Source organism: Homalodisca vitripennis, unplaced genomic scaffold, assembly GCF_021130785.1.
Source record: "Homalodisca vitripennis isolate AUS2020 unplaced genomic scaffold, UT_GWSS_2.1 ScUCBcl_1170;HRSCAF=4456, whole genome shotgun sequence".
Classification (NCBI taxonomy): domain Eukaryota; kingdom Metazoa; phylum Arthropoda; class Insecta; order Hemiptera; family Cicadellidae; genus Homalodisca; species Homalodisca vitripennis.
Genome location: NW_025777359.1, coordinates 220,227 through 235,492, shown reverse-complemented (window position 1 = coordinate 235,492; position 15,266 = coordinate 220,227).

Below are 15,266 nucleotides of genomic sequence, written 5' to 3'. Positions count from 1 at the left end.
TTTCAGATACCATGTGTTGAAGTTACCATTTGTACATTAATTTATTATATAAAACACGAAAATAGTTAATTGCGAATTACTTTAATATTGTGATAAGAAATACAAGTTAATTAGTAAATACAAACTTCAACAATAATTTAGAATTAGTAATTTATGTAATAATTTAATTGATTTTATATATAACCAATAAAAGTAATATCAAAACAACAATAATTTTCATAAGCTCTACAGCACAAAAATAAAACTGTAATGAAATAAAAGTTACATTGTTTTTTACGCACAATAAATGATATACTACGGTTGGTATGGAGAAATATGGAATTGAGTAAGAAGGGATCTTATCTGTTGGGAATGTGTTAATAGCAGCAGAACACATCCGAGTGTCCGGTGCTTTAGTCACACGGCTCACAACACTAATGACGTCGGATAGAATGCTGTGTAGGCTTTATAATTTTAGAAGATTACTTGGCTAGGGGGGGAGTTAATGCGTACGGCATAAACATGTTATATGTGATACATGTTACTTATACCTTATGCAATGCAAACAATCAGTACAAATTCAGTGAGGATTTGTCTTGAAATTATATTGAATTTAATCATAGTTTATTTCCAAATATTTACACGCGTGCAGTTTTTAAAATATAATAACACTTCGCGAGATTATTAAAATAAAATGTGGCAACAAATCTACAATATGTAATTGTAAAATTAGTCACTAAACATATGATGAAGTTAAATTGTGTAGCGAATTGGATACTCATTTATTATAAAAATTATATTATCTTATAACGAATTAAAGTTTTACATGTAAAACTCAATACATATAAATTTAAATTGGCTTAGGAAATGAGTCTACAAGGGAAGAAAATCCTCAACTACTTCGGACTTCAGTTATTGAAGTAAACCTGGTATTTTTGATTGAGTTAGGGCGACGATTTTTTAATCATTAAACTGTACTCGACTAATTATATAATTATCGAGAAAAACAATCACTTCCGGTCGGTAAATACCGAAGAAAAACTCTCTACAGATTCAAGTTTTGACGTAAAATGACCGCTTAGAATTAAGTTACGACGTTGATTTTAGGTGTCATTAAACTGTAGACGTGTATAAAATTATCGAAAAAAATATAAAAAATCACTTTTGGTCGGAAAATACACTTGAAAAAGTTTACTGATTAGAACTTCAACTAATTTGGACTTCAGTGATTGAGGTAAACGTGGTGTTTTCGGTTGAGTTAGGACAACGATTTTTGTTATAATTAAATTGTACATTGTACCTATATAATTATCGAGAAAAAAAAAATCACTTCCGGGCGGTAAATACCAAAGAAAAGCTCTCTACAGATTCAAGTTTTGACGATTTTAGATTTCACTGGTTGAGTGATTTTGAGGTAAAAGTGGTACTTAGAAATTATGTTAGGGCGTTGATTTTAGGTATTAATTCAACGCCGACTAATACATATATAATTATCGAGAAACAAAACAATAAAATCACTTCCGGACGGTAAATACCGAAGAAAAGCTCTCTACAGATTCAAGTTTTGACGATTTTGGATTTCACTGGTTGTGATTTTGAGGTAATAGTGGTACTTAGATTTATGATAGGACGTTGATTTTAGGTATTAATTCAACGCAGACTAATAGATATATAATTATCGAGAAACAAAACAATTAAATCACTTCCGGTCGGTAAATACCGAAGAAAAGCTCTCTATAGATTCAAGTTTTGACGATTTTGGATTTCACTGGTTTAGTGGTTGAGATAAAAGTGGTACTTAGAATTATGATAGAACATTGATTTATTGTATCAATTTTGAACGCCGACTAATACATATATAATTATTGAGAAACAAAACAATAAAATCACTTCCGGACGAAAAATACCGAGGAAAAGCTCTCTACGGATTCGTGTTGACGATTTTGGATTTCACTGGTTGAGTCGTTGAGATAAAAGTGGTACTTAGAATTATGTTAGAACATTTATTTTAGGTATCAATTGAACGCCGACTAATAACTATATAATTATCGAAGAAATATTGAAAAAATCACTTCCGGTCAGATAATACACAGGAAAAACTCTACTGATAAGAAGTTGTTCAACCACTCAACCGGTGAAGTCCAAAATCGTCAAAACTTGAATCTGTAGAGAGTTTTTCTTCGGTATTTACCGACCGTAAGTGATTTTTTTCTAGATATTATATAGTTAGTCGAGTACTGTTTAATGACTTAAAAAAATCGTCGCCCTTGCTCAATCAAAAATACCACGTTTACCTCAATAACTGAAGTCCAAATTAGTTGAAATTCTAATCAGTAGAGTTTTTCAACTGTAGCCTATTTTCCGACCAAAAGTGTTTTTTTTTTCGATAATCATACACACCTCCACTGTTTAATGACACCTAAAATCAACGTCGTAACTTAATTCTAATTTTACGTCCCCAAGACGAATTTGAACGAAGTGGTCGCTAATTTAAACTGTTCGCCGTGTTACAGTTCAGGTTACTTTGTGACGTCATGTGACCCCGCCCTATAGAAATAACGTGATTACACTACACTATCCGAAAGGCCGAGCCCAAAAGTATCGTTTGATACTTTATGATTTAAACGACAGGACAATTATATTTTTAACAACGGTCACTTTAATCAACTAAATCAATCAATTTAATGTTTGTAGACAAGAGTAATGATAACTCTCCTTTTTTCTCCTGCACCATTCTTCATTTTTTAATGTCTTAAAATTTAGGGGGGTGTCCGGACCCCATGGACCCCCCCCTTCGCTACGCCACTGTTTCCGCCATTTGTAACATTTCTTATAATAGTAATAATGAGATGCTGACACATCGACAATAAACTGCGGATGTATTTATGGTATTGTAGGTAAGAATTATTGTAGCCTACTTTTAATATTGGAAACTTCCCAGGGTCAAAGGTGAGTTTAGCCCGCTGTTGCCATCTTACTCAGAGTTAGGTTAATGAAAACAGGTAATGTTAAAATATTGTTTATGTATTTCCCTGGATTAGAACAAAGTAATTCTTCTGATGTTTACAGGTAAAAAATATAATCTCGTGATTTCCCGAATACTTTTGTTAACTTTAATCCCTATGTCCATGTAACAGCAACTGAATGGAATATTATATTAGAGCCCTTTAAATATTTAAAAGTAGAAAATGTGGTGTTATGTGTATCCAAAACCTATACATTTACCTTATATTTTTGCTTGGTAAAATTTATAGTCTACTCTTTAAATAGTCTGCCTTGTATAAAAGAGAATATGTAGTTAGGTAAATGTGCAAGTAAAGAAATTTGACTAGCTTCTAGGGTTAAAAAATGTATCGTAGAAGAACGAATTAAATTTATCAGTCAATATAAACCAAACATCTCTACCGACGATTTTAAATATCCATGTAATCGTATTTAGAATTACCTATGGTTGTTATTTGTTAATATAAACAGTTTATCACATAACATTTCTTTATGACTTATTTGTAAGCTGGAGTCACTAAATTTGTGTGTTGCTGAAAACTAAAACATGAGCCACAGAAAAATACAGGTTGCAAAGACTTGTTACATGGTATGTTACAAAGCTACAAATAAGTAACTACTTTTTATATGAAGTCCCATCCAAAGTAATCACATTGTTTTTAGTTCATAAAATCTAAAACATAGACCTACTGTTATACATTTTGAGATGTAGACATAGGCAATTCTCTCTTTACAGTGGATTGTTGATATTCAAAGTGATTAAAAGGAAATCCCGGATTGCCTAAATCTTCATATTACCAAAGTTTAGATGTATTTAGCTGAATATAAACGTACCAAAAAATCTATTTATAATAAACTACCATGCATACAGCGAATATCAAGGATATATAGTGAACAGTGTTGCCGTAAATTCTTAAAAAAATACAAATTATTCTATCGAAATTAATAATACGTAGCAAATATTAGTTTTGGGATACTGTACTAATAATTAATTCTATTATGTAAGAAATCTAAGATGTATAACAAAATAACGAGTCAGTAATGGTATACCATCAATAGTCAGCTTATGTTGACATAAATAATTAATCATTGTCTCTTTAATAAAATATTACGTGAGGTTCTACTAGTAAAATAGTACCATGGTACTGTGTCAATGAGCACATTAAGAGACATTGAGAATGCTTCTTTACGTACTACCATATTTTTATATTTTGTAGTTTAGTGTCTCTGATGTCAAAACAATATAAGGAGTTCGTTTTGAGCTTCTTCGCTGGCGATTGTTTTGTATCTCTTTAGACAAACATGACTCCAGATTTAAGGAAGCAAGTCTATAACATTGTCTGATTCCAGACGCTGCATTAAGAGAAAAATTTAACTGATAATATTTACACTGTTACAATCCTTTCCACCATAACTATGTTATGCGAGGAATTCGTTTTGTACAAACCTCGCGTGTAAGTTAATACCGAAACTTCCGTCTGTCTCCTTCTTAGTTTTAAAAATTATCTTTATTAGTGCTCACTATACATTTCTTTTAAGTAACGAATCTCGGAGTTCTGCTGAAGAAAGACTTCTGAACATTTCAAAGTTTAACCAACTTCGGAGTGTTGAACAAAATTCATTTCTAGCAGGTCTAATAAGTGTAGTGCCAGTTTCTAGACGGAGATCACGTAACCCCAATAAAGATGAAGCTAAGGTTCATGTGCTTCATATACCTACAAGGTACGTGTTGTTAGAGATAATTTAGCAGTTGAAGTACCAGTCTGTTACAAGGCTTTCTTGAGTATGTTTGGGATTGGAAAAAAGAAACTTGTGTTTATTCAACGCTTGTTGAAAATGTCAGGGATTTCCCCAAAAGGACCGTAGAGGCAAGCATGACAATAGGCCTAGAAAGTTGAAAGATGAAGTATTAAACAAAATCAAAGAACACTTTGGATCTTTCAAAGGGCGTAAAAGTCACTATTCTTGAAAAAAAAAAAAACTGATAAAATATATTTATCAGAAACTCTAAACATTAAGAAAATGTACAAACTGTTCAAAACTGCCAATCCGTCCGTAGAAGTGTCGTATAAATCTTATAGGCACGTTTTCAACGATAGTTTTAATTTAGCTTTCGGATATCCTAGATCTGATACATGCACTACATGTGATACACACTTAGCTCAATTAAGATGCTTCGAAATGAACATTAAAAATTCCAAAAGTGAGGAAGAAAAATTCAAACTCTTAGAAAAACTTCGACAAGCTGAAAACAACATCAAGTTGCACAAAACAAAAGCTAGTTTATTTTACAAACGCAAAAGGACAGCCAAGAGAAAAGTTAGACAACTAGACAGTTTCGAAGCTATTTGCATGGACTTTGGTAAAAGCCTGCAAATTTAAAACCCAACTACAAATTATATTTACTACAAACGGCAACTCTTCTACTACTCTTTCAATGTGCACATCTTGTCAGACAACAGAGTTGTCTATTATACATACAACGAATCGGTTGGTAAGAAGGGTGCTGATGCAGTTATATCTATACTACATCGTTTCATACTGAAAAAAACTAAGCACTAATGTGCAAAGCCTCCATATTTTTTGTGACTTGTGTGGGGGGGCAGAATAAAAACTATTCGGTTTTTAGATTTCTTCACTTTGCAGTGCATGAAATGAAACAGTTTGAATCAGTTAAAGTCGCCTTCCCCATCCGAGGACAGTCTTACATGCAGAGTGACACAGACATGGCTCTAGTCAATCAAAGCACCCCTGCTGAAACCCCAGAACAATGGAATGAAGCCCTCAAAACTGCAAGAGCAAAGCATACTCCATATGAAGTAGTTGATATGGACCTTGCCATGTTTCGAGATTGGACATAATTTCTCTTTCTACTCTATAGACAAAAATGTAGTTTCAAGGTTAGGACTATTCAGGAATTAAAAGTTCGCGTCAACACCAAAAAAGACGTTGAGTACAGAAATACTTACAATGGAGGTTGGTTTTCAAGCGCTGTTGTTGAAAAGTCAACAGGCAACAGAAGACTGAACTCAGCTGCTAAAAGCAGCAAGAACGATAATATAAAGAGGGAAAGTAAAGAAAAACTAGTAACATACAGATCTTCAGCTAAAGACCTTAGCCCCCAAGAATTCTTACTTCCAAATCAATCCAGCAAGGAACCCTTGGAAATACTGGTGGCGAGAGAAAAGAAGAGACATGGCCCGTGCCGGCGAACTGCTGTGTACTAGTGTGTTGCCGCGCGGTAATTTCAGGCGCTTCGCCCCACAGCCAACCCTGCGAATTGTTTATCCTAGCAATGGAGTTATTTGTTTTGTGGCATTCCTGCAGAGTGTGACTCATCTTAGACGCGCCCATTATTTCAGTCTGTCAGTGTTGCATCACGTCTTCTGAAGTATTGATCGAATTCAATAGACATTATTGATTTGTTATCGTTGTTTTAATCTTTATTGTTGTTGCTGTTTTATTAATATTTGTACTGTTATTTTTAATTAATTGTATTTAAAATGGAAAATGTTCGGAAACGTGGGGCGACAATTCATAGTAGGGAAAGGGAAGTTATAAGACGAGTTATAGAGATGTGTGATAAAAGAATTATCTAAGTAGCTTATAATAATAATAAAATAAATATAAGCAGCTATAATATAATTTTAAGTCATTGATGTATTCAAATATTATGAGAAGTAACTTTTAATATTTTTATTTTAAATAAACATGTAAACGTGCGTATAGTCTTAAATTGTATTCCATAAAGAAGTTATATTTTATAATAGATATATTAAATAAATATATATATTTTTTCTTTTTATTCTGTAGGTGTCTTACAAACGGTTTGGTTTAAGGTGTTTAGGTAAGTTAAATCGTAATGATTAAACTGATAAATTTTGAAACCTTTTACATTATTAAAATAATTTATGAAAATAAGTTAAGTATTAATTTTGAATATAAATACGACTATAAATCAGTAAACAGCATAGTGACTGAAAAATTACCTTAATTAAGTTTGGAAATAAACTGACAGACAAATTAGGAATTCTTTGAAAAGTAATTTATTTGCAATAATCTAAGTATCAGTTATAGAAATAGAAATATAGACAGAAGAGGCCGTCGACGAATGTTTCAAAATTGAAGGTGAAGTTTGTTTTTCATCAAGTACCTGAAACAGAATGAGAAAATCAGTTTGACATGCAACCCATTATTTGTTGATACTGTTAACTACTTTATGTTAAAAAATAAAACGATTGTATGCAAGAGAAGAGAAGTGGACACGTTGCTTATTGTGTCTGTTACCGATGTGAATTGTGCAATAATTCTTTACTCACAGTCATTTAGATAAATAGATTTTTTTTATATAACTGTAACAGTAACGTAAAGAAAATATTTGGGGAGCGGACTGAAGACACAGAACGATGAACGTAAGAGTTCTTATGAATTTTTCACACTATCACACTGGAAAAGACTTCTCAGCTACAGTCTGCATTTTATTGGTATTTTAGGTATTTGATAAAGGGATGAATAGTAAGTCTTGATATCTATAGACAATGTACTACAAAATTCCATTCCTGAGTACAATGTGCAGGGTTACAGCAAGTGTGATACAACGTGTTTTTATCAAAAGAAAGCTTCAAGAATCTGTATGTTTTACATCTTTATCTAATGAAAAGTTATTAGGCTATAACTGTACCAATAGGATCTGTTGGATCGGAAGCCAATTTTTCACTCATTTTAATGGAACCAGCAGCTGGTAGGCGAATACTTATAACTAAGTCTCCAGAAGAGAAATTTAAAGACGTTATAAGTTAATTGAATAAAAAACTTTTATGAAAGGAAACAAATTCATTATATGAAAAATAGCAGTTGTTCGAAATGACCGCGTTAATTGTGTGTACATTTCATACAACGACTGAGAAGAGAATCACAAATGTTTAGCAATAAAGGTTTATCATTACTAACAAGTTCAAATACACTTATGATTAGGTTTATGAGTACGTCAAGATTTTGCGGGTTTGAAGCATACACAATAATAATAATAATAAATTATTTACTGCGTAGAACATAAAAAACAATGTTATAGCAATCGTCAAGTATTTTGAGCTAAACTTTCCATTCGTTCCACCATCGAATCCCTTCTATACATAAAATTTTTGCGTTCACTCTCTAACGCATTCGTTTCACCACTTCCCCGGTCAGTCAACCAATTGAGAGGTCTTAAAATTGTGCGCCATAAACTCGTCTATGCTGTAAAACGCATGTGCAATCAATGTTGTTTTTAGACGATACCTGATCACGATACACATATTACCACTAAATAATCAATTATTATATCTAATCTTTTATTATGCTTCCTCCACAACTGACGGATGGAAACTAGTTGTTGGGTTGTAAACATTTTAAAAACACACAAAAACAAAGAACAGATGCAAAGAATGTCACTATACACTAGCCCCCGGAACAGACAACAATGAACTTACAATGTGTTGATGCCAACATAACATTATCACCACCTACTGAAACAAAATATCCTAATTTATTGGGAGACTGACATATGCGCCACTATATATATGCGACTCTCCGGATTTTTGATTGTGTCACCGGTGTCTTGATAATTATCTATATTTTCCAGTTCACACTTTGTTAAAAACATTGCTAAAAACCAGTTAAAACTTTCGGATATGTTACTTACTCATTTATTAATGCCCAGAAGACCATTATTGCCGCACGATCCAAATGACGTTTTGTTCCGCATAGCTTAATGGCAGACACATCCCAGCTTTCCTCTGTCTCGTCTAGATACATAAAAATAATTTATTGTTCTTCCTAAATATACAATAAATTCAGTTAAAATAACACATACATATTTATATGCAAACACAAAATATACAGTCCATCACAATTACAAAAAACAAAAAAATGCATATATATATATATATATATATATATATATATATATATATATATATATATTATGTTGCCATGACAAAGCTTTTTGTGGAATAAGCAATATAACCATAACCAATTGATGTAAACAGAGCTCAAAGATAATACAGTTAGTTCATCATACAAAAACTACTAAGAATATAAAAACGTGCGCATTTTTAATTAATAATATTAAATCTAATTAATATGTTTGTTTGTATTTAATTACTTTTTATTCTTTACTATTGCAGAATATTGAAGAGAAAATCGATGTCTTCCAAACATAATAGCCATTTTTTCAATTGTTTGATAATTAATCTATTTGATGGTAAATTCTTTATTGTATCTGTATTTTGATTAAATATTCTGGGAGCAGTAAAATTATAGGTTTTTGTTAAAAATATAGTGTTTGGCTTAGGGACAGCAATGATATTTGGTTCTCGTAGTTTAGATCTAAAAGTAGCTACTCTGTTATTTTCTACGCTATTACCACTCTTTGAAAAGAAAATCTTCATTACTTTAAAAACATACAGATTTTTCAAAGGCATAATCTTCAAATCTCTAAAAGGTGGCAATGTGTGCTCATACCTATGCTTATTCCTTATCAATCTTATAAGGCGTTTTGCATAAAATAAATAGGCATAATATTTGTTTGGTATGCCCCTCCCCAAGCCTACATAGCATACTCCATCCTGTTATGGACAAGAGAAAAGTAAACTGTCCTAAGTAATACTTTTGGACACATTGCTCTTAAGAAATAAAATATTCTTATTACACTATTTAACTTATTTTTAACATACTTATATGGTTCTTCCAGGTTAAATTCTAATCTATATTTAGTCCTAAATATTTTACACATTCAACTCTCTGCACAACTTTACAGCTACCACATTCAGGATTTCCATTTAAAAAGTTAATATACTTGTATCTAATGGGATTATGAAAAATATTGGATCCTCTTAGACTGAAATTGATGTAATTTGTCTTTTCTACACGAAGTTGCATTTTATGTTCCAAAAACCACCATTATAGTGCAGTCAAGTCCTTAACCATAGCTTGTCTTATTTCCTCCCACGTGTTTTCTACATAGCAAAGGGATGTATCATCTGAAAAAGATGATAAAGTACCTCGAAATTTTCCTTGACACAAAGTATTTATGCCAAACAGAATTGCACCAAGTACCGGTCCCTGGGGGATACCACATTTAATAAAACCTACTTCACTCAGAACACCATCAAATCTACTCTTACACATTGTTTTCTATTAGATAAATATGATTGGAACCAATTATGAACTATGCCTCTTATACCTTTCTTCAGTATGATAGTTAATAAAATGTCATGATCGGCACTATCAAATGCCCTACAAATGTCCAGAAACAATCCAGACACACACTTCCCATTATTAGTACCTTCTGAAACTATAGAAATAAACTGGACAATTGCATCTCCTGTATTCCTGCCTGTTCTCAAACCATACTGATTTTGACTACAAAAATTTCTTTTGTTTAGATAAGATGTCATCTCTTCATACTTCAGATGAAAACCGCATACTATAACAAAATAATATATTACTAGTTATAAACCATTATTAGAATAGCTAAACCAATATATAAACACTTAGGAATTTTATTCGTTGCACTTTCTATTAATTTTGCTTGAAATCTGCCAGAATCTACAGCAACTTACTAATAAATTTTTAATGTGATAATATCTCTACGTGTACTATAAACTGATGTTTGTTGTCTAAAAAGAAATATCTATCACTTTAAAACTGCAGAAAGTCGTAGATATTTCCAAGCGACTAATAATATTACATGTTAATAATTCAATGTGACAGAGCAAAATATACTAAACCTCCTAACTAAAGCAGTTCTTGAGTCATTAAATGAAATATTTTTAAAGATAATTTGCTACATATAGAAAACAATCATTTTCATATAATTAGAAATAATTTTTCATGACATCAGGTTTCTTTTAGTTTATCTTCAAAAGATTTTGAATTAATAATTTGTCTCTACTGTAATAATCGTGCCTATGATCAAAAATAGTCCTAAGTGAAAAGTTATCTATACAAACAGTGTTTAAGGTAGAGAGGTTATTTTTAATATATTTAAAAGATCATTTACGTAACATTTACTTCACTTCCATGTAAACACAGCTTTAAAATCGAATGCTAGTCTCATGTAACATAGTGGAAAATATACTAAGTGAACAAATCTTTTTCAAAAGTTAAATTGGTCTTACTTTTAGAAAACAGGTTCGCAGGATTTCTATCGCAGGGCATGCCAAACAAACCAGGCCAATGGCGAGTAAGCCCCGTAGGAAACACAGCCAATACTCGGTCCCAGTCACTTGATGCCAGTAGGTGAGGGTTGTCAGTCACTTTATATGGGACGATAAATCCTCCATCCTTACGCCGTTGTAGCAGAGTCTTATTGCTCAATTTTGTGCCTTGTCTCTTCTTTTCTTCTGTGGTAACAAACCTGCAAGATAAATCCAGTGAATGAAGATTGATTTTTTAAAGCTGTTTAATGAGGTGTTCATGCTCTCTAATTCGTAAAATATTGTTTTTAATTTTTTATATAAATAAAACTTATAAAAACTTAAACAAACAAAGTATATAGTTAAAAAAGGAATTATTTAAGTCTACAAAACCAACAAAAATGTTTTTTATAGTAAACGCATGTTGTAATAACAACCATTTACAAAGTACACATTTCTCGACTTAGCCTAAAAGTTCTTATTTCTTTGAACAAATTATTTATTTGCAGTAGTAGTATTAAATTTAACAATAACAACAATTAAATTTAACGTTTTAGACAATAACAACAATATGACACAACTGCTATACTCTACAGTACTGCTGCTGCTACTATCTGCAATAAACAAGATATTGCACCTTGTACTTTAATTATTGTACTGTAAATTATTATTTTTCTGTGTAAGAGCCGTGGAGAGAATCTGCTTGTAGTATTATCAGTAAACTTAGCAGTAAACATTAAAAGAGGAAAAGCAAAAATAAATATACATTAGAACTAATGTATTCTATTTAAATATTCTTTTTCTATTTTAAAGAAGAGTATGTTTTTTATCCTTTCGTGAGAAAACATTAAAGTACAAGTGTGAGTTACTTCATGGGAATTATTTCAAAATTTTGTTAATTAAATAGTTTGATTTTGAATTGGCTAAAGTAATATACAATCATTGAAGATTATCGTTTTGCTTAACTCTTTCTTTCTACAAATTAAGTTAGATCATGTTTTTTATGATTATAATTTTAACTCTCCCCAGTGCCTAATTAGTTGTGAGTTTACACTTTAGATATAAAAACTCATTGTATTATAAAAAGAAAGCAAAGATAGATATCTTGTAAAGTAGTAGTTTTGTATCTCAACCAGAAAGATTTCTAATGCTGATTTAATAATTAGAAATTTTTTTGCACAATCCTAAAATAGATAGGAAGTAAAATAGATGGCTCTAAATTGTTTCACCTCATCGTTTTGATTTATTTGATAAAACAGATGCAATAAGTAATAGATTTTGTACATGAGGAAACTGTATAGGCCTATACACCTCTGTGTCCCTGTCTCGAAGTGAAATGGTAGACCTATCTGTAAACTCTTGGTCGATATAAAACTGTTTATCTCATATTTTATATAACAAGATAACATTACACTGTATACGAAACTGTTTACTCATGCAAAGTCACAAATGTATATGAAAGTCGTATATATAACATAAAGTATATTTTACTATTAAATTTAATCTTGGCATTTGGAATTAATTATAACTTATTTTTTCTCAGCTCAAAAGAGAATTATTTAAAATATTTTACCGGATAGCTTTGGATACTTGCGATAAGTCCAAGAATGCATTTAAGTCAATTAACTATATTTAACTGTCTTAATATAGACATTTCAAAATAAAGTCAGCAAATCAGTGGTTTGCAGAGGCTGGGATTGAAAGTATTCAGAAGTGCCCCTTAATTTTAAAATTATATTTTTATGTTAAACGGGCCTTATTTTAAATATTTATTTCTTTAAAAGCCGTATTATATTCCCAGAACCAATATCTGTCTCTACTATACTATTTATGATAAGACAGGTATTCACAGCAATTGTTGGCCTTTCACATCCTGGAAAAACTTTCCACTAAGTACCCTTTTGTTTTGTTAAGTGCGGTTAGAGGGTACCGGTGTTTTTGGTTTTCCACAAACACAAAATCTGCTGATACAGTACTCAAGAGACCGCATAATGACGAGGGACTCCCTATTTTATTACCATCCTGACTTCTTGGAATCGAAGTTCAAAAGCCTTCAACCCCTTAGTCACCCGACCGTTACATGGTGAACCTACTCTACTATGGGAATCCTGGTCGTCGATATAACTTGTATTTTAATATGCTTTGCAACTATAGACACCTCCATAACTAGTGTATAAGTCCAAACGTTACTGAATTAATGCTAAAAGCAGGGCGTACAAGATGGTAACTATCGATCATTACGAAGTTGTTATGGGTGAAAAACGATCGCTCATCAGACTTATAATACACTGAGAAACATAAAACAATATTTTGTTTTTATCATTTTATCCAAAAAAAGAAATACCTTTATGTTAAAACCGTAAAAAGGCCATTTTAGCCACAAGCTTAAAAACACAAGGGTCTGATTTGACTTGTGACTTGTTTCATACAAAATTTACATTAAGACATTTAAACCACTTTAAGTGGTCACATTAATTTTAAAATGTTCTGATATCAATATACCAGATAACTGTGTGTTAAAAAAAAAAATATCCGAAGCTGGGTATTTCTTCTTAAAATTCATAAGCTTGGATGTATTTGTATTACTGTATGCATTTTATTATGTATGCCATTAGATTATGTTATGAGAATAGTGGGTATATATATTTCAATAAAAGCATTTCCTAAATTTCATCATGTCATCTGAATAGCCTAATTAGTAAGACGTATTAAGCAGCAACTAGAGAATTGGAATGCTTTATCATGTTACATTTTTAGGGCACTCCATGCTGTAAGAAAGTTTCTTCTCCGATTTTCAGTTATTTATTGATTATTGATTGCCACAATTTAATATTTACAATGATTTACAACACTGAAGGTAAATAATGTTGAACAAAACTTATAAAAACACATTTTTTACGTAAGGTTTAGAGTGTATTTTTGATCAAACAACGACTATACTAATTACATTGCTTGTTATATGATATAGCACTTGTTACTTGTCCATGAATATTTATTTCATCAGTTGGCTAACTTATCCATGTTCCTAAGCTGCGGACACAGAATATTTCCAGAATAAAATAAATTAGGTTATATTGTTTAGGAAGTAATTATTTAATACTGGAAATCGTATGTCCTCAATTTAATATCTCAAGACGAGCGGGAAATTTAAAAATAAAATACCTAAACAACACTAACTCGCCAGAACATAATAGTATCATACAAACCACGAATAAAACATATTAAAAAACCAACCTTGGCAAGGATTGGGACTGCCTGTGCTTAAAAACTTGAACATGTATCCACCACTATCACAGATAACAATGTCTACATGGTTCAGTTGTCCACACACAGGTTAGAGCAATGCATGGTCGACGGGCCTGTCCTTGATCAGGTTTTCGAATAAAGATCATACATTGTTTCCCTCCCTTATTAGATTGGCTTAGTTTTAAATAAACGTTTAGATTATAAAGTTACATTTTAACATAATGATTAGACACATTTCATTTTCCTTCCTTATAAAGAATGAGTGTTAAGCAAATTAATTTGTTAACAATGGTAACAAAAATGTTACTTGAAATTTAATAAATTAATCATTCGGAAAATTATGATCCTTGGAGCTACACGAAAATTAAATCGAAATAGTTATGGGTGTGAATCCCCTTGTATGTGTATTTACAGATTCAAAATAGAAAATCCGTTTTGAGAAATAAACTTCTTGGATATATATGAGTCCTGTAGTTCATATCGACAATCGAATAGGAAGTGATCTAACATTGAGATAAGGACTAGACTCAATTACAATGTTATTATTATTTTATCGCATTGCCACGCCTGTACTTGTAAATACGTGGTACTGCAAGTTCCGAACTGTTTTAAAATTTGTTGTTCTGTACTTAAATTTGGAATAAAGATCATTATTATCAATAGTAAAACATTAGGTATTCATTTATAAGGCAGGGAAAGAATAACACTCTGGGGTGAGTGGTTCCTCTACGAGCAGGAAAGAATGTTGCTAGTAACAGGTATAAACGTGTGCAAAAACTAACCTTTCGTTTCATCGGATACAACAGGCCTCCTCTTGTTGCCACGCCAACTACAGCGTGACTGCCACGGTTTTCTGAAGGC